Source organism: Mya arenaria, chromosome 1 (assembly GCF_026914265.1).
Source record: "Mya arenaria isolate MELC-2E11 chromosome 1, ASM2691426v1".
Classification (NCBI taxonomy): domain Eukaryota; kingdom Metazoa; phylum Mollusca; class Bivalvia; order Myida; family Myidae; genus Mya; species Mya arenaria.
In genome coordinates this window covers 50,199,317-50,222,342 of record NC_069122.1, presented here as the reverse complement: position 1 = coordinate 50,222,342, position 23,026 = coordinate 50,199,317, and the positions used below count along the sequence as shown (strand labels likewise).

Below are 23,026 nucleotides of genomic sequence, written 5' to 3'. Positions count from 1 at the left end.
TGACAAAATGATGTTAACATTGTTATTTAAAACTTTACACTTTAATTGATAATGAAACCTTAAATTATAACAGCCCTGCTTATCAATTTGAAAATTTTGATTTTAAATACCAACTCAATCATACCAACTCGTATGTTCCGATTGATATCAAATAGATGAAGGTTACACGGTACTATTAAAATATCCTTTATGTTTGTAAACCTCCTACGCATTAATCTCCCTTGGTGACAGGAAAAATGCAGAGTTTTGACAAAATTATTTTGATGAGCTTAATTGTTTGTTTTGAAAACTCCAGATAATTCCCCTTTGATGTATAGTGTTTTTATCCACGTTCTATATACTCATATAATGAGTGAAATGTGTTACAAAAACTTATACAAAATATAAAGCAAGGAATTAACATAACATGCCAGTACAAATAATAGGTGAATTTCATGCTATTGAAATCTATGTATAAGACCATTGACTCTATTTCATCCGAAGAAACGTATGTATATTTTATAACACGCCTCCGACACTAGGGAACATTCGTTGTAAAAACAAGAGAAACGAAAATTATACACAACATGACAGTGGTAGCAAAAAGGTTTATTTTTTATTTATTAAAAAAATGAATATTTGAATACCAATTTTGACATTAGAATACCAAACGTTCGATCGAATATTTGAATATTCGAATATTCATTGCATCCCTAATATTTTTGTTATAATTTAGTTTTAACCGCAGGATTAGCTTGAGGAAAAAACAGAATATCTTTAATTCCGGGCTTAAACTATTGTAACAATATTATTAACCATAATGTCCTTCGAGCATATGTACACCCAACATAAAACAAAATATTATCATTGAAATAATAACCATTTTTGGTTATCTGCGTGCACGTTTTTCTTCTAATTTCATTGCGCCGACTTGATGCTATGCATCAACTTTTTTCGTGTTTATCTCTGATATTTCTATAAACATGTTACCCTGTGGTTTTAAAGCATGCTTAATTGTCAGTCTAAAATCCAGATAATGTGTTGGGTTTAAGGTTGTGTTTTTTACAAAATTTTATTAATTGTTTGCTTGAGAATCGCAATTGAAAAAGAATTTACAAATGAGCCTTACCTATACCTAGGGTCCCTGGGGTGGGCGGGCATTTGGCGGGGATTTTACCATCAGTTTGTCCCAGCAGGGCGGGGATTTTACCCAGGCTGGACAAAAAGTCAAAGTCCCCACTATTCCCTGGACCTGGGCGTGGTTACAATTAATATATTGACTTGTGCATAATTACTAAGTTTTGCCAGATCTTCTTTGACTACAAAATATCTGTTTCAGATGAATATATAATTGGCGTTAAGTCATTCCCAGGCATTCTTCTTTTAGGTATCTGAATTGACGAAAAGTGAATGTTCATGCTCCTTTTCTGCAAATGCCACATGGAGATATATCAATCATTGCCAATTAACAGTTATTTCCTTAAAAATCAGAAATAATCCTTAAGATTTATTTTTCTTCTGGTAAAATCATTTTGTTTCGCTTTATTACTTGACTGAAAATCCCCTTGACTTGATTAAGTTAAGTGCTCGTGTCACTTAGATTTAAAGATCACTCGCTTTTAATCCTAATAGCGCACGATGAATCAAATATTATGTGAAAATCTGTTTTGCTGATTCTATTGCCATCTAGTGCCAACTAGTATTACGGTTACTCATATTCACACAAATATAATACTACAATAAATTAAAAAATGATATTATACACAATTTTGGGGGCGTAAGTTTGATGTTACCTTCTACATCAATAATGGAAAAAGTTCTACATGTGGTATGGAGGATTTGGGTTCTGTGCTAATAAGATTTTGAGTCGTTTTTATCTTACATCTGCAGTGCTTTAGTAAGGCGAGCGTTTACAAAATGCCCGCAAACGATTTGTTTTGTATTCCAGTTGAAACGCATTAATTTATGTGCATGCACTGCAAGCGGGACCCCAAACTGCAAACTGTCGCAGCAAACATGTTTACTGAATGCACTGCTGTTTGAGTTTAGTTTAAATAATTTTAATACTACTGTCAGAGCTGCAGAAGAAAATTAATGCTGTTGAAATAAATAAAGGCACGGACAATTGTTTAATAATGATCTGTGTGAATTATACTTTAACTGTATTTTAACATTAAATTTTTATAAGTTTCAAGTTCTCCTGGAAAATGTTCTAAAACTATAGAGAAGTTGTCAGGATTGTCTAATTATGAAAAGATATCATTGCAAGAAACAGAGTTGTAGAAAGTTTTAATTGTTGTTGTGGAGTGTGTTTGGAGCAAAAATAGGATAGACATGTGACAAAAATCTATATTTTCCACATACTATAAACTGCCTGAACGCAGGGTATTGTGGGAATCTTCACCATGGAGATTGGGAGCTTAACCATCACTGGATACCCCCCCCCCCCCCCCCCCCCCGATACACTGATGGCTATGCTTTCTTGTGTACTGCTGGTGGTTTTGCAAGGAAACTCTTGTTATCATGAATAATTAGTGAGGTAGTTTCATTGGTTCCGCAATTTAAACCTCTCCAGGAATCTGACTCTCACATATTATGCAGACACTTGTATACAGTCACTAATGTTTTCCGGTAGAAAAAGTATTCTGGCGAAAGCTCAAATTGAACTTGGTCTGCCTGATCACTACTGATTTTAAACCAGCCACTTTGACCATTCCCCTGCATATTCAACTTACAGAACAGGGTTTTTGAAAACTTTTTAGTTGTAACATGCTATTTCACTGGAAGAAGAGTTGTCTCCCCTGTCTCATGCAAGATGATCGAAGTCTCAAACCAAGCCTGCGTAATAATTACAATAATCAATATAATCATATAATTACCATAATGAAGTACAAAACTGCCTCTCACTTCATACAGGCTGTCTTGGTGATGGTATTTCCATGCTTTATGTTTTCTTCTAATTAGGACCAGCGAGGCATATGCCCTGGTATGGTTCATTTAAGCCTACTCAAAGCAAAGTAAGGCTGATTCATTAAAATAAGCTCGATTGATTTAACTTTTCTGAGAACTTATTGAGGTCTTATACAAATGCCTTTGTGTTCTCATTGTAATGAGAGGTTGTTGCGTTCTTGGAAATGTGAACTTTTATGACATTGCTAAGAAACTTAATTTTCTGAATAAGAGAACTAACATAAATCACACATGCACTACAATAGCTACTTGATTGCTGACTTGAAGAAAGTTAATAGTGTATAAAATCCCACTAATTTCTATTTTTTTGTAGAGACTATTATGAAACCTTTAAGGATTTAGTGGCCTCTAAGGGTGGGGATTAAACCAATATGCTCATTGTTTGAGGAGCAGATGCTTAAACCAGAATATGTCAAACTGAATATGTTAAAAAAATGAAGAATTCAGTTTTAGATAAATTATATATTATTCCTCTATATTTTACAAGTGACTTATTGGTAGTTAAAGAGTTTCAAAGAAAAAGTAGTTTATTTATGTTTTAATAAACGAATGTTTTTTATGCTTCCTTGATAAATGAGGTTATGGTGTGCACCTTTGTCAAGTTATCTAACCTGCTGTGTCAATATCCATCATCAATATTTTTGCTTGTTTGTGGTATACGGGTGACACTAATGGTGCAAATTTCCTCTTTTGTTGACGGATGGGGCCTTGCTTGGTTTACCAGAGGTAAAGTTAGGCAAGGATAAATACTCTTAAATCTAACAAAATAAGAAGGGTGGTGAACTGTTTCATAAAACAAGTATAACATTTGCAGGGGCGTTTCCAGGATTTACTACAGGGCGTATTTGACTTTTGCCCATCCCTCAGAACCGAAATGTATTTGGTTAAAAGTGTTGGCGGGGGTTTGAAATTTTTAACAATTAATAGTCAGAAATAACGCATTTTGGGCATTTCTCCTCTATTGATATAAAAAGTAAACCTTGACGATCTTAGGGGGTGGCGTTAGGTGCCCCCCTCCCTCTGGATCCACTTAAGTGATTAATTATTTGATGTGGCTTCCCTGATTTACAATGACTCATTTATATTGTTGATTTGATTATCTTTGAACTTGGGTATACAGCTCACTATGGCTTTACCAATGTGATAATAAATCATATTTGAAAGAGGTGATCTCAGTAATAGGTTCAAACACAGTTTTAATAGTACCAATTAATGCACTCCTATCATTTAATAGTCCATTTCATCTATGGTTAAATCTGGTTATTCTATGTTAAATGATTTTGATATCTGCAAATGTTCCATGCATACCCCGAGGACTTAGAAAAGAACAAGTTGTCTGCACTTTTATATTTTAATCAGTTGATTGAAGATAGCTGAATGATTTTAATTGGTGCCGAAGAGTCTTGGTATGGCGCTGTTATAGAAATGTTTTTGCTCTCCTGTACTCCCACACAAGGTACCGTGGGCAGATTATTTGAGTGTGTTTGTATTAATTGAGTATAGACAAAAAGTACATGTATATGATTCCAAGCTACCAGGGCTAGTGAGGCTCAGTAAAGCATATGACTTGCCAGCAAGGTCCAATGTTTGATCCTCAGTACGCCCACTATTTTGCTATATTGACCAAAGACTGGACATTATTTGGAATAGATTTTAGCATTGTTTGTTTAAATTTAATTTGAACATTTTTTTTTGGTTTTTGTATGAGTTGATGCCTCAGTTGAGGGCCTTTCATATCAGTGTTGGTCGTTCTGCATTGTTTGTCTGAAAATAAAGCATAAGACAATATAATAAGTACATACAATAGTACAATGCCTGCATAATGACTACCTTGTATACATGACAATAAGAAGAAGAAAATTAATGCTGTTGAAATAAATAAAGGCACGGACAATTGTTTAATAATGATCTGTGTGAATTATACTTAACTGTATTTTAACATTAATTTTTTTTAAGTTTCAAGTTCTCCTGGAAAATGTTCTTAAACTATAGAGAAGTTGTCAGGATTGTCTAATTATGAAAAGATATCATTGCAAGAAACAGAGTTGTAGAAAATTTTAATTGTTGTTGTGGAGTGTGTTTGGAGCAAAAATAGGATAGACATGTGACAAAAATCTTTATTTTCCACATACTATAAACTGCCTGAACGCAGGGTATTGTAGAGACAAAAAGTACATGTATATGATTCCAAGCTACCAGGGCTAGTGAGGCTCAGTATAGCATATGACTTGCCAGCAAGGTCCAATTTATGTTTGATCCTCAGAACGCCCACTATTTTGCTATATTGACCAAAGACTGGACATTATTTGGAATAGATTTTAGCATTGTTTGTTTAAATTTAATTTGAACATGTTTTTTTGGTTTTTGTATGAGTTGATGCCTCAGTTGAGGGCCTTTTATATCAGTGTTGGTCGTTCTGCATTGTTTGTCTGAAAATAAGGCAAAAGACAATATAATAAGTACATACAATAGTACAATGCCTGCATAATGCCTACCTTGTATACATGACAATATGCTCAAAAGGAAACATTTACGATGGTGTCACTAGTGTCAATGAGTTAACTTAGTGTAATGTAACCATGCAACTGTTTAATTTACAGAAAGAGCTGGACAGTGAAACAATCATATCAAGAAAGTCAACATTTCCAAGTTATTATCAAGCAGGCTCAGACTAAGGCCTCCAAGTAAATCAAGCAGCAGGCCTTTTGAGCACCAGTTTAAAAGGTAAATATAACATTGGACAACAAAAGCTCATGTATATGTTTATAGAGGTATGTTCGGAAAGTTCCCGGCCTGTACTAATAACTTTGTTATTTTTCAACGTAGAGCTTTGAAACTTCGGTAAAGTTGAGACACATATATATTAATTTTGATAATAAGCGGACATTCGCCTAATTAAGTCAATACATTCTAAAATTATTGTATCCATAGCAACATAATATTTGCTGTTGTGGAGCAAGCCTTATATATTCCTATAATGTTCACATTAAACACATTTTGTAACGTTAAAAAACGCGGGAAACGTCATCTTGACGTAGAACCACAACATGACGTCATTAGTAAATACGCATGACGTCATTTGAGCAGACACCGCCTCGCAAAACCAAAACAGGTGCTCGAAGCAAACATGCAACGCAAAATTATTGAAAAACAGCATGTCGTGATACAGTTTCTCCAGAGTTTAGATGTTTCACCGTTGTAAACATTGATAAAGTTGGAACAAATCGTTTGGAGACCAAACTTTGAGTCGCACAGCTGCTTTTGAGTGGCACAAACGCTCTAAGGAGGGGCGTGAGTCAACATCCGACGATGAGAGATGTGGGAGGCCGGCACTTGTAGCGAAAAAGCCCGAAATGGTAAAGTTGATGCTTGATAGGGACCGACGAGTGTCTACACGGGAAGTGGCCGAGGAATGTGACTTTGGGGTAGCAACAGCTTATAAGTTAATTACTGAGGAGTTTAAGATGACAAAGGTGTGCGCATGTTGGCTACCAAGGCTGTTGGATGACAATCAGATGAAGGATAGGGTGAATAAATCATTGAACTTTTTGAGGTCCTATCGACGTGAAGGGGACAGATTTCTTCAAAGAATAATCACAACGGATGCAACTTGGTTTCATCTGTTCGACCCAGAGACTAAACAGCAAAGTATGGTCTGGAAAACATCGTCTTCACCACCACCACCAAAAAAGGCCCGGGTGACGAAATCGAAAGGAAAATTCATGTTCATCGTATTTATGGATGCCAACGGTGTAATCTTGACACATGCGGTCCCGGCGGGCGTTCCATAAATGCAGCGTATTATTCAAAGGTAAACATTTTTATAAACATATTTATAAACGAAATTACAGATTTATATAATCATGCTATGAATCAAATATAGAGAATTGATGCATAAATTCAATCATAACAGCATTGAAACGGTGTAACCTCACAATGCATTATTTTTCAAAAAGTCAACATGGTATTTAATTTTGTGTTATTTATTGAACAGGTCGTGAGACGGGATATGGTCCAAGCACTGCGCAAGAAGAGGCCCGGCATGGAAGAGGACATAGAAAATGTTCTCTTACACCAAGACAATGGCCCAGCGCACAGAGCCTGGTACACAGAGTTGGAGTTGGATGTTCTCGGGATCGGCAGGTTGGAGCACGCCCCCTACAGCCCAGACCTTGCGCCACTTGATTTTGCGCTTTTCATGGCCGTCAAAGCCCAGCTACGCGGAATCCGATTCGACGATCTCGAGAGCCTACGTCGTCACGTGCAGACAATAATGTCTTCATTTGATAAACAATGGTTTCAAACTGTTTACCCATCATGGGTCAGGAGACATGAACGTTGTGTGCAAGCACATGGCCGCTATTTTTCGAGAAAGAGTAAACTGAATTGATGTTGACATTATAAATTTTAACGTCGGGTTGCTCCGCCATATCGTCGGTACATGTTTTGAATTTATTGTAACTTTTTTACTGTTATATGTATGAAAATCGAAATTTTAGAGTGATATGGAATAATAGATGTAGTAAATCCGTACTTAGTTTCATTATAATACAATGAGCCTTTCAAAAGGAATGCGTTCAGTCCGGGAACTTTCCGAACATACCTCGTAGTATATATTATAAATATTAATATAGATATATCTATATGAGGGCTGTCCCACTAAATCGTAGACTTTGTTGATGAATTTTTTATAGGACGTCAGATTAGAAAAATACTTTGCACCTAATTTAATCAATATATAACAAATAAATATATATTATTTTTTTTGTAAATGGTATTGTTTAGTTTAGTGTTCATACATTGATTTCATATTACATGTATACTTTACCGGCGCAGTCTTATAAACAGATGTAAGAAGATTCATGCATTCTAATTAAAGTGTTCTGCATGAGCAGCTGTTTGCGTCAATTTCCTCGGGAAAACTTCATATCTTATGATGACGAAATTATTTTGAGTTTCAAACAATTGACGTTATTACTTACAATGATACATAGGATAATATTACATATATAAATGAAAATGATAACCTTTTTTAATGGATCACTGTCTCAAGCTCTACCGCGCTAAAATGCCCTGTATATCTGTGTGGTATGATGTAGTATCCAGAAAATAGTGCTTGTTCAAACATTAATTCCTGTATGGGAATAGATCATTGCTTGATGGAACAGGAGAAACATGTGTCTTTCTATTTACACTGTGTGATAAATTGATATCAGTGTCAGATTCTCTGGGCTGAGGCATTGGTCATTGGAGAGATAGGTTGTAACAGCAAATGGCTTTAGATCAGGGAATTAACGCTAGCATTTGTACATTTTTTTGTTTGAGGAGTGAGAGAGAATATGGAGTATTTTATGGCTGTTTTGTCAAAATGTTGTTTTACACAGCACTTACACACTGTTTATTTCGACCCATTTTAGGGCGGAAATTTAGCTCCATTCCCCTCCTGAAAGAGTATGTTTTTCCTCTGCCCAGGCTTTTTGGGAGAAGCATTGATCTTTAAACATTTAGCAATTGTACCAATTAATTTAGTGCCATTCATGAATATGTCCATAGGTTTGATGAATAAAAGATTTGAAAACATGTTAAACATTATATAAATTATGTTAGTAATTTTGCCGTTTTTGCCAAAACAATGCTATTTTTCCCCTATCAAAGGGCCCCGCCACAATTCCCTTAAAAGTGAAAAAAACACTGACTTGAATATACCATCTCTCTGAAGGTAACATTATATCATAAAATTGGTTGCGGCATAGTATTTGGAACTGGCAGGCCCTCTCCCATTCCGTCTTTCAAAACAATGCCCCATGATCATAATGATATACATACCCTATCACTGTAAGAGGATCATAATAATATTATAAACATGCCCCATCACTGTAAGAGGGTCATAATAATATTATAAACATGCCCCATCACTGTAAGAGGGTCATAATAATATTATAAACATGCCCCATCACTGTAAGAGGGTCATAATAATATTATAAACATGCCCCATCGCTGTTAGAGGATCATAATGATATACATGCCCCATCAATGTTAGAGGATCATAATGATATGCATGCCCCATCACTGTAAGGGGATCATAATGATATACATGCCCCATCACTGTAAGAGGATCACAATTATATACATGCCCCATCACTGTAAGAGGATCATAATGATATACATGCCCCATCACTGTTAGAGGATCATAATGATATACATGCCCCCTCACTGTTAGGGGATCATAATATATGCATGCCCCATCACTTCTAGGGGATCATAATGATATACATGCCCCATCACTGTATGGGGATCATAATGATATACATGCCCCATCACTGTAAGAGGATCATAATGATATACATGCCCCATCACTTCTAGGGGATCACAATGATATACATGCCACATCACTGTTAGAGGATCATAATGATATACATGCCCCATCACTGTAAGAGGATCATAATGATATACATGCCCCATCACTGTTAGAGGATCATAATGATATACATGCCCCATCACTGTAAGAGGATCATAATGATATACATGCCCCATCACTTCTAGGGGATCATAATGATATACATGCCCCATCACTGTAAGAGGATCACAATTATATACATGCCCCATCACTGTAAGAGGATCATAATGATATACATGCCCCATCACTGTTAGGGGATCATAATGATATACATGCCCCATCACTGTTAGGGGATCATAATATATGCATGCCCCATCACTGTTAGGGGATCATAATATATACATGCCCCATCACTGTTAGAGGATCATAATGATATACATGCCCCATCACTGTAAGAGGATCGTAATGATATACATGCCCCAACACTTCTAGGGGATCATAATGATACACATGCCCCATCACTGTTAGAGGATCATAATGATATACAAGCCCCATCACTGTTAGAGGATCATAATGATATACATGCCCCATCACTGTAAGAGGATCATAATGATATACATGCCACATCACTGTTAGAGGATCATAATGATATACATGCCCCATCACTGTAAGAGGATCATAATGATATACATGCCCCATCACTGTAAGAGGATCATAATGATATACATGACCCATCACTGTAAAAGGATCACAATGATATACATGCCACATCAATGTTAGAGGATCATAATGATATACATGCCCCATCACTGTTAGAGGATCATAATGATATACATGCCCCATCACTGTTAGAGGATCATAATGATATACATGCCCCATCACTGTAAGAGGATCATAATGATATACATACCCCATCACTTCTAGGGGATCATAATGATACACATGCCCCATCACTGTAAGAAGATCATAATGATATACATGCCCCATCACTGTTAGAGGATCATAATGATATACATGCCCCATCACTGTAAGAGGATCATAATGATATACATGCCCCATCACTTCTAGGGGATCATAATGATATACATGCCCCATCACTGTACGAGGATCATAATGATATACATGCCCCATCACTGTAAGAGGATCATAATGATATACATGCCCCATCACTTCTAGGGGATCACAATGATATACCTGCCCCAAAACAGTAAAAGGATCACAATGATATACATGCCCCATCACTGTAAGAGGATCATAATGATATACATGCCCCATCACTTCTAGGGGATCATAATTATATACATGCCCCATCACTGTTAGGGGATCATAATGATATACATGCCCCATCACTGTAAGGGGATCATAATGATATACATGCCCCATCACTATTAGGGGATCATAGTGATATACATGCCCCATCACTTCTAGGGGATCATAATGATATACATGCCCCATCACTGTATGGGGATCATAATGATATACATGCCCCATCACTGTATGGGGATCATAATGATATACATGCCCCATCACTTCTAGGGGATCATAATGATATACATGCCGCATCACTGTATTGGGATCATAATGATATACATGCCCCATTCCTGTTAGGGATCATAATGATATACATGCCCCATCACTGTTAGGGGATCATTATATATATATGCCCCATTCCTGTTAGGGATCATAATAATATACATGCCCCATTCCTGTTAGGGGATCATGATGATATACATGCCCCATCACTGTAAGAGGATCATAATGATATACATGCCCCATCACTGTTAGAGGATCATAATGATATACATGCCCCATCACTGTTAGGGGATCATAATGATATGCATGCCCCATCACTTCTAGTGGATCATAATGATATACATGCCCCATCACTTCTAGGGGATCATAGTGATATACATGCCCCATCACTGTTAGGGGATCATAATGATATACATGCCGCATCACTTCTAGGGGATCATGATGATATACATGCCCCATTTATGTTAGGGGATCATAATGATTTACATGCCCCATCACTATTAGGGGATCATAATGATATACATGCCCATCACTTCTAGAGGATCATAATGATATACATGCCCCATCACTTCTAGGGGATCATAATGATATACATGCCCCATCACTTCTAGGGGATCATAATGATATACATGCCCCATCACTGTTAGAGGATCATAATGATATAAATGCCCCATCACTGTTAGGGGATCATAATATATATATGCCCCATCATTTCTAGGGGATCATAATGATATACATGCCCCATCATTGTTAGGGGATCATAATGATATACATGCCCCATCACTGTATGGGGATCATAATGATATACATGCCCCATCACTTCTAGGGGATCATAATGATATACATGCCGCATCACTGTATTGGGATCATAATGATATACATGCCCCATTCCTGTTAGGGATCATAATGATATACATGCCCCATCACTGTTAGGGGATCATTATATATATATGCCCCATTCCTGTTAGGGATCATAATAATATACATGCCCCATTCCTGTTAGGGGATCATGATGATATACATGCCCCATCACTGTAAGAGGATCATAATGATATACATGCCCCATCACTGTTAGAGGATCATAATGATATACATGCCCCATCACTGTTAGGGGATCATAATGATATGCATGCCCCATCACTTCTAGTGGATCATAATGATATACATGCCCCATCACTTCTAGGGGATCATAGTGATATACATGCCCCATCACTGTTAGGGGATCATAATGATATACATGCCGCATCACTTCTAGGGGATCATGATGATATACATGCCCCATTTATGTTAGGGGATCATAATGATTTACATGCCCCATCACTATTAGGGGATCATAATGATATACATGCCCATCACTTCTAGAGGATCATAATGATATACATGCCCCATCACTTCTAGGGGATCATAATGATATACATGCCCCATCACTTCTAGGGGATCATAATGATATACATGCCCCATCACTGTTAGAGGATCATAATGATATAAATGCCCCATCACTGTTAGGGGATCATAATATATATATGCCCCATCATTTCTAGGGGATCATAATGATATACATGCCCCATCATTGTTAGGGGATCATAATGATATACATGCCACAACAATGTAAGAGGATCATAATGATATACATGCCCCATCACTGGTAGGGGATCATAATATATATATATATATGCCCCATTCCTGTTAGGGATCATAATGATATACATGCCCCATTCTTGTTAGGGGATCATAATGATATACATGCCCAATCACTGTTAGGGGATCATAATGTTATACATGCCCCATCACTTCTAGGGGATCATAATGATATACATGCCCCATCATTGTTAGGGGATCATAATGATATACATGCCCCATCACTGTAAGAGGATCATAATGATATACATGCCCCATCACTTCTAGGGGATCATAATGATGTACATGCCCCATCATTGTTAGGGGATCATAATGATATACATGCCCCATCACTGTAAGAGGATCATAATGATATACATGCCCGATCACTGTATGGGGATCATAATGATATACATGCCTCATCACTTCTAGGGGATCATAATGATATACATGCCCCATCACTGTTAGGGGATCATAATGATATACATGCCCCATCACTTCTAGGGGATCATAATGATATACATGCCCCATCACTATTAGGGGATCATAATGATATACATGCCTCATCACTGTAAGAGGATCATAATGATATACATGCCCCATCACTGTTAGGGGACCATTATGATATACATGCCCCATCACTGTAAGAGGATCATAATGATATACATGCCCCATCACTGTATGGGGATCATAATGATATACATGCCCCATCACTGTTAGGGGATCATAATGATATACATGCCCCATCATTGTTAGGGGATCATAATGATATACATGCCCCATCACTGTAAGAGGATCATAATGATATACATGCCCCATCACTTCTAGGGGATCATAATGATATACATGCCGCATCATTGTTAGGGGATCATAATGATATACATGCCCCATCACTGTAAGAGGATCATAATGATATACATGCCCAATCACTGTATGGGGATCATAATGATATACATGCCTCATCACTTCTAGGGGATAATAATGATATACATGCCCCATCACTGTTAGGGGATCATAATGATATACATGCCCCATCACTTCTAGGGGATCATAATGATATACATGCCCCATCACTATTAGGGGATCATAATGATATACATGCCTCATCACTGTAAGAGGATCATAATGATATACATGCCCCATCACTGTATGGGGATCATAATGATATACATGCCCCATCACTGTTAGGGGACCATTATCATTGATATACATGCCCCATCACTGTAAGAGGATCATAATGATATACATGCCCCATCACTGTATGGGGATCATAATGATATACATGCCCCATCACTGTTAGGGGATCATAATGATATACATGCCCCATCACTGTTAGAGGATCATAATGATATACATGCCCCATCAATGTTAGAGGATCATAATGATATACATGCCCCATCACTGTTAGGGGATCATAATGATATACATGCCCCATCACTGTAAGAGGATCATAATGATATACATGCCCCATCACTGTATGGGGATCATAATGATATACATGCCCCATCACTTCTAGGGGATCATAATGATATACATGCCCCATCACTTCTAGGGGATCATAATGATATACATGCCCCATCACTTCTAGGGGATCATAATGATATACATGCCCCATCACTTCTAGGGGATCATAATGATATACATGCCGCATCACTGTATGGGGATCATAATGATATACATGCCCCATTCCTGTTAGAGGATCATAATGATATACATGCCCCATCACTTTTAGGGGATCATGATATATATATGACCCATCAATTCTAGGGAATCATGATGATATGCATGCCCAATCATTGTTAGGGGATCATAATGATTTATATGCCCCATGACTGTTAGGGGATTATAATATACATGCCCCATCACTATTTTGATAAAAGTAATAATCTTTCCCCGTTTTTCTCATAATGTGTTCTATGAAATATTACGTATGTATGCATCGCTTGACATTTCGCACATGTTTCTACATGGCTTATGACTTCAAATAATAGCGGTTGCTATCAATATACCCTGTCGCAACCAAAGCATCTTTATTTCAGCCCAATTGATTTTTTAAGAATTGATTGGCTGTTTTAACAGTTTTGTCTAAGACAGATAAGTGTTATTGAGTGGTTATTGAATTTGCGGAAAATTTGATGCTTGCAGATGCCATAAAAAGTGTTGTCAGTTTGTTTTTTGTTTCAGGTCTTTAGTTGATCTTATGTGTCCTATTGCTGATGAGGCTGTAATCCAGACATGGATTGGACATGATTTAATGGTATACAATAATGCCTGATGTTAAGACAAAAGGTAGGTCTTCCTATCACTTTAAACTCATTTAGTGTTTTTAAAGAATCAGCAGTGCAGTTATCTTAAGATAATTATTATTGTCATAAAAGCCTTTGGTCTTGTTCAAAAGCATTAAAAACCATGTTGATCATATTTTGAGAACTGGAATCAATTATTACATGCACATGGAACTTTTCCCATGTTTACCTTGTCAATATGTAGCTGGTTCGATCTAAGGCTTGTTTTTAAAATATTCTGCTTGGTCAATGGAAAAAAAAGAAGTTATCATAAGTGGTCATCTGAACAGAGGTGGACAAGCATTGATATCCGCTTTTTTTGCTCTTTTCTTGTTCTTCAAGCTTTGTCACTGGGGTATTAAATCCTTTGACCACATATTGTGAAAAAAACAACAGTACATAAGGGCCAGGTAAAAATGCTTCCAATCACACTTAGCCTTATCCCCATACATGTGATAATTTCTTGGGTCGATTCCGGGACACTCGTCGTAATGTCAACGCACACTAGGGGGGTCCGGGGGCATGCCCCCCCGTAAATTTTTTTAAATGGGGAACGTCTGTGGTGCATTCTATAGCATATCTGGGGCTATTTTAGTCGTTTTTAACGTCGGGAAAATGTACCTATTTTGACTGCCAATACGTATTTTTTACTTGACATGGTTGTTTTTTTTTCTGCATTTTCTTGAAAAAATAAAACCACCAGATATTTTCCCAGGCTTTAAATGAAGTGCTAACCAGGAGGATATGCAGTCTACTTTCGGTTTCATCAAAACAGTTATCCCACTTAATGGAGAAACAACACAGGATATAAGTACACCTTGAAATTGGTCTTTTTATATAAAAGGACTTCTTGATCCTCCATCCATTGCATTTGTCTGTTCAATAAAAAAATGCCCTATGAATTCACACCAAAATAATGGGAGATCTTTAAATTTACACCAAAATAATAGGAGTGGAATCTCCATCATTGCCAATTGGGAGACATTTCATGTGAATGTTGTCACCTCAATCTAATGATTTATATTTCTCTTGTATAAAAACATTTCCTCCCTGCTTAATTAGTTGACTTGAATTTCCTTTGACTGGGTTTGCTGAATCGGTTGTCAGTGCTTGTTAAGGGCATATTACAGGGATAATGCCATGATTATGGTGAATATTTGTTTGATGCCTTATGTCTTTGACTCTGCAGTTTTCAATAAATATTCTTGAAAAGCTCTATTAGAATGCAAAATATGATAGTTTCAAAATATAAAAGGTAGCAGAGATAAAGACATGTTTATACCGTTTGAGAAAGTCATATTGATGAAAGATTTTCAGCATTATGAGTTAAGAAGTTGATGTCCTCCCAGGACTGTGAAGGAGGGCTGCTCAGGATCTTCTTACAGAGATGGAAAGCAAATAATGTAAACAGTTCAAAACATTTTCTACAGCAATATGTGATTCAACCCATCCCAAACTACAGCATAATGTTGTTTTACTATCTTTAAATAGAGCACATAAACTCAGGAACTGATCGAATGCAACAAAATAGACTTTGTTCTCAGTGGAGACCAGCTATATAAATATAGGTGTCCTTAATGCTATCAGGTGAAAGTGTCTACAAATCCACTGGTTCCATAGCTGATGTTGATTCCATGCTTTGTGTTTTGTTCTAATTAGACTTACTGATGCGGAAGATAAGCTATGCTTCATTTAAGCCACCTGAAAGGACAGTAGGACATCCTTAGCGTGATTGATTTACCTTTCCTGTCAATTGATTCTGTCTCCTTGACATTAGGCAGCTGTCTCCTTTACAAGGCAGAAATGTGCTGTTTCAGAATTCGAAAAAATGAATAAATGTCAACTTTAAACAGAAGTTTTCATCTCAGATCACAGCTAGAGATGCACTTATTTTTTTGGATATGAGAAGATTTTTAAAGTCTAAAAGTATTCCCTGTAAAAATATCATTTAGAGAAAGAGCAAAGCTTGCATACCTATGACAGGAATGTCATATTTTAGGAATGTCATATTTAAGGCTAAATTGACTGCAGCCTTCTGAATGTTTGGGCCATTTCTGACAATTAAGTGAAAGAAAATAATTGTCTGTGTAACAAAGTTTTCCATTTTTTAATGTTGCTTGGTATCTTTTGCCATTGACCCCACACATAATTAAGGATGTAGTTCCTGTACAACTACATTAAAACAACCAGGTGACCAATCTTTCTAAGGATGACATTTCCACGTGCATATATATTCAGTGTCTCAGCCTATCACTATTGCTGGAGTATTTGTTTAGTTATGCCTCTTGGTCCACTTACAGAAATAAATTAGCTTCATTGGCGTCACTTAGGCTTCTGCCAGTGGTCTCCTTGTTCAGTATATTTTGTTATAAATTCATTTTGTACATATGTTACTATTGACAACTTACATATTCATGTGGCAAGGCCAATTACTCTGGGCTTAATAATTGTTAAAATATTCCTCTAGATCAATTAAGTAAACAGAGAAGTGTTGTCATCCCCTTGTTCTGCTCTTATAGGTAATGTAGTATTTATTTTTTGTTAACATAAAGAAACATTAACACTTATCCTGAAATACAAACCAAACTTTTACAGGGAAATAACATAAACGTATTCTTCCAAACACCATTCTTCCAAACACCGTAGGTTATGGGGCAGTTACAGATAATTTAATGTAATTGTTCCCCTGACAGCAAGTTAATTGTAAGGCTGCCTTGTAGGAGGATAATTTTGGTGATAAATTGGCAGACACTTGTTATTGTGTCTGCTTTATTCACAGTGTTTGCATTACAAGAGAAGATGTAATGTTTCTGTGCTGCAAACAAATATATTATGGAATAAGTGCAGTCACAAATTTAATTGGTTGTTCATAAGTATTTTAAAAGTTTAAAAGTCTTTATTTTTGGTAGTAACTTTGAAGACTTATTCCTATTAGAAAGGCTGGATGGTGAATGTTGAAATAAGGTTTCCTTTAAATTGGAACTTTCAGAGGAATCTATTAAAACAGTATTTATTTGATATTTGGCTTGTCTTTTAAGGAAGAACTCTTCAGAATTTCCTGTAGTGCTCAGCAGTTATTGACAATGGTTTCCTTACAGAGCAGTTCAAAAACTGTTTGCTATTATTAAACTAATATCTTATCAAGATATTCACATATATTAAGTAGGTATCCCTTATGTTACCAAGTCTAATCCATTTTATAGCTGCAACAATTGTAACAAAATGTTGTGGAAGTCGTTCAAGTGTTTAAATAGAATGTTTGTATATATTGTCAATCAACAAAGCCCAGAGTCTTTGAATCAATGAAACCCTGTTACCAATTAGTATCATAGCAATAGTGTTGTCTTATTAAAATGCAGACAAGACTGCTGACAAAAATTTAAGGTGGTGTTGTGTAGAGTATTGTAAATAAAGCTTCCCTTGTGCTGAAAGATTGTTTCTGTACTACAAAAACATTTTTGTTCCTCTGAAAATATCTGTTTTGACATTATACCTGAAACCATAGGGAAAAAACTCTCAGAAATGTGCTGCCGACTGCAGGAATTTCACCAGACTTTCTCAGATTAAAAGTATAAGTAAAAATTTAATTTTCATGGAAAATTGATTGAAGTGGAAATAATCACAATTCAATCATCCACTGGGGGTTTAAGGGTGACAAGATAGCCTCCATGTGTCCCAATCTTTATTTGCTTATCTGCAATCTTCACTGACAACTTAGATTGGCTTTCTGAGTTGGGCACTTTTCCTTCTGCCTTTCCAGGAAAGTTATTGGATGCTTTTCAAACATTTTAATGTTTGTATATACTTTTGCTGATTCTTAAATGTTCATATGTTGTTGTTTTTTCAATTAGTTTAATTGTTTAAAACTGCTCAGTTGCTTTTTCTTTGATTGGTTTTGTTGTTCTTCTTGATTTAGCCCATGCTAAAACTTCTTGCCTTCTCTTTATATATTGCATAAACCAATTCTAGTATTGGTATTGATGTTGCACTTGTTTTTTCGCTTGAAAACTTTATGTATATTTATATGTTTATTAGCTCAAAGTTGGTCAAGTGTTGTTCCTTCTTGGTTATCCATGGTTAATCCCGGTCACATTTCCCACTGGTAATGCTTGAAGCAAACATGTGAATCCTGAACTTAATGCCATTATCTCTAATTGTGGCAGAAGGATATAGTAGTATGTTTGACTTCATGGTGTTGGATTTCAAATTATATTAGCTGCCATCAATATACCTTGTAGCCATTAAGCATCTTTATTGGTACCCAATTGATTTTCAAGAATTAATTGTTATAGCAGTTTTGTTTAAGACCAATAAGTGTAATTGAGAGGTAATTCAATTTGAGTATTTTTATTCAATGAAAGCGTTGTCATTTTTGTTTCAGGTCTTCATTTCTTCTCATTCGACATTCCTGTTGGTGCTGTATTCCAGACAAATTATGTTATATAATGAATGATTAGTCATAATTGTATACAAGGGATACAAGATACAGAGGTAAAAGGTAAGATCTTTTGAAATGTCTATAATTTTGTAAGCTTTTTTAATATTTTTTTAGGTACTGTAATGCGGTTGGTGTCATTTTCAATAACATGTTTGTTGTGCAAAAACGTATACTTTGGCCACATAGGAGAAATTGTCTTGTAAGAATTCATAAGAATAAGTCTTGGTTCCCAAATTTACTGTGACATTAATTATGCATTACTCCCATAGCTCTGGATAATTCATATATTATTTAAGAAGTAATTCTTTATCAACTGAGCAATGTGGTGGCTGTCTTTGCTGCTGGTGTGTTAGATCTTAAATAGTATATCACCTTATGTAATTGCTTAACCACTTGCACTGACAAACAGACATAACTTCAAATAAGAGTTGCATCCGACTTGCACTGAACCCTGGAACTGGTTTTACAACCACATAATTCATGGCAGGATAAGTTGGCTATTAATGTAAGGCTTGTCATTGGTTTTGTTGACATAGTCAAGTTTCATGATATCTTTCCATCTTCTTTGACCTTTGGATTTACATAGAAATAAAAGGAGAAAACATCCACCTGATGATTGCCAACCACATACACTTATTTTGATTGTTGTCACCTCAATCTAATGTAAATATTTCTATTGTATAAAACATTTCCTCCCTGCGTAATTCATTGACTATGTTAACTTGAATTTTCTTTGACTGGGTTTGCTCAATCGATTGTCTGTGCTTACTTTTGAAGGGCGTTATTTCAGGGTTAAAGCCATATTAGGTTTCCTGGTACTTCAGGATGAATAGTGTTTTGTGAGTTTATAATGAAATCATTGTTAACTTTCAAGTCAGTACTATAGGACTTTTGATGGATACACTTGTGTGTTTTGCTGATCTGAGACAACTGTTTCAGCTGAACTTTATTAGTTTTATTTAAATATGTGTGCACATCATCCAATATTTCATGTTTAACAATGATGATGATTGGTCTCTTTTTGACACATGTATTGTGCTACCACGTATAAACATAGCTAGTAATGTACAGCTTATCTTAATGATAGGCAGCACATAAGCAAACATTCCAACAATAATTTCCTATGCAATTATTTTTGATTGAAGCCTACCCTCCGAACATGCAACAACACACTGTTTATATTTTGCTTGAAAGAAAATAAACAAAGAGAAGAAAATGAAAGCATCAAATTGTTTCAGTTATCAGAAGAGAACAGAAGGTACATGAAGGTGGTCCTTAATGAAATCAGGTGATAGTGTCTGTTATTCTTCTCATTTTATAGCTGATGTTGATTCCATGCTTTGTGTTCTGTTCTAATTAGACTTACTGATGCATAAGATCAGGTATACTTCATTTAAGCCTCCTGAAAGGACAGTAGGACATCCTTAGCCTGATTGATTTACCTTTCCTGTCAATAGATTCTGTCTCCATTACATGGCAGAATTGTGTTTCCTCGGATTTTGAAAAGAATGAATAAATTTTTACTTTAAAAATAAGTTTTCATCTGAGCTCGAGATGCAGTTATGTTTTGGAAATAAAGAGACTTTATTGTTTTAAAAAGTTCCCTATATTGTTATCATATAGAGTAGGGGCAAAGCTTGCATGCCTATGACAGGAATGATATTCAATTATGAATTGCCTCAGTCCTCTGAGCGTTTGCTCCATTTTCGACAGTTTAGTAAAAGGAAATAAAAGTATGTGTAAGGAATGGACCAAAACTTTCTATAATTTAATGTTGCTTTGTATCTTCTAGCTTTGTCCCCTCGAATAGTTAAGGATGTAGTTACTGCACAACTTAAACAACTGTTTCCCTATTCAGTTTGAGGCATACACTCCGGTAATAACACAACCATTTGACCAATCTTACTAAGGCTATTATTTCTCTGTGCATATATTCAGTGTCTCAGCCTATCACTCTTGCTGGAGAATTTGTTTAGTTATGCCCCTTTGTTCACTTAGAGAAATAATTTTGCTTCATTGGCGTCACTTAATCTTCTTCCAGTGCTCTTCTTGTTCTGTAGATTATATTTGTCTGTTTTTGGTATAAATTCAATCCCATTAAATCTTTGGATTAATCCTTTAAAGGGTAATTTATGAAATTTTCTAATGAAGAATTGGCCACAATTTTTTTGTGACCTCCTGATCAAGGCTAATTGCCTGTTTGTTTAACCCTTTACTTCATAGATACGCAATTTTACTTATCTATCCATAGCTTCATAGATACGGATCTTAACGTTTTATCCATAGCTTCATAGATACGTAATCCTACGTATTCGTAATGTAGGGGCATTTATTTTCATACCTGATGCTTGTTTATGCGCTATAAATTCATATTCATAAAGTATAAACATCGATAAATACAATGCACTAAAAAAAACACTATGTTACTATTTAAAGAATTTCGGAAAATCGCGAAATAAGGTCACTGGTATCAAAGATGCGTAAAACGTTGACTGCGCAGGTTTGTGGGCATTTCTGTCTCGTTTTCCTCGTGGAAATTTACACAATACTGCAAGTTATAATTAACTACCAATAATACAACTATATTTTATTGATCACGCGCCTGACGTCACAGGTCATGGTTCGAAAACGTGTCAAAATGTCGGCCATGTTGGATAAACAAAAAATCATCTGGCTTGTATAAACAAAGGCCATAAATCATTATATGGGACATATGTGTCACTTCTGTTTCGCTAATCCGGTCATAAAAATGCGCATCTGCTTCTACAAATTGAAAGTAAGTACAAATGTGTTATACAATAATGACTATCCCTATTGTTAAACTTTGACATGACCCAATTTAACATCGATCAGCTGTTGAAACACGTGTTTTCGAATACACAAGAATGCAATGTAGAGCTAATTTCTGCCCTTGTTAACTTCAGTTTAAAACAACATTCCTGAATAATGTCATTTATATTTCAGTGTTTGTCTGACGAATCGGAACATTCTGGCTTCAATTAAAATGAGTTTGAGACATTGAGTACGACGTCGAGAATTCAGACCTCGGCGTCACGCACACAAGGATACGAGAAATGAGGATTTTTAAAATCAAACCCAAATGACAATACATGGACATGCAATAAACGATATAAATTTAGTAAACAATAACATGCAGGCCTCATTTAGTAGTTGAATAATAACTTTATTTGTTCATTGTAGTGTTAAATAACCGAAAGTTATACGTACTGTGACTGTTGATCAACTTTTTTTTTCTTCTGTATCATATATATAAATATACCGTGCTTCTTTGTTGTGAACTATTTTTTAATTCTGTCCATCTTTGTTTCAATTCAGGTTGCATTAAATGAATTATAAAAATATGTTGTTTATATAATATTTCGTGTTGTGTTTGATTAATAAAAGTGTAATAAAAATTAATTTTCATCAAATTTGACATATTTTTCTGTTTGTTTATGAATATCATGCTGAAAATAATTTAGATAACAAAATAAAATTTATATGACTGGATTGGAAATTTAATTCTCTATAAACTTTACATTGATGACTTATTGATTAAACCAAAAGAAATACTAAGAAAATAGGTTTGTAATACATTAGGGTTAAAATTCCAATAATATCAATAATCTCCTATGAAGTAGGGGTACTGATATGAACTGATAAGCCATGAACTGGCAGCCTGAAATGGCTTAGGTTTACATGAAGTAAAGGGTTAATAAGTCAACACTTTGACAAAAATATGGCAAGTGGACAATATTACAAAAGGATGTTTTTCGTATTGTCTATAACCAGAAAATACATTAATATATATTATATAGACATGTATTCTTATTATGAAACTTGCTACACTTGTTGCTGCTGAGAATT

The 23,026-nt window shown here is 35.7% G+C and overlaps 1 pseudogene; it reads left to right on the top strand.

The window, feature by feature from the left end:
• Positions 1–23,026, top strand: part of LOC128229895 (zinc finger CCCH domain-containing protein 10-like) — a 181,524-nt pseudogene that overhangs the window by 42,876 nt on the left and 115,622 nt on the right.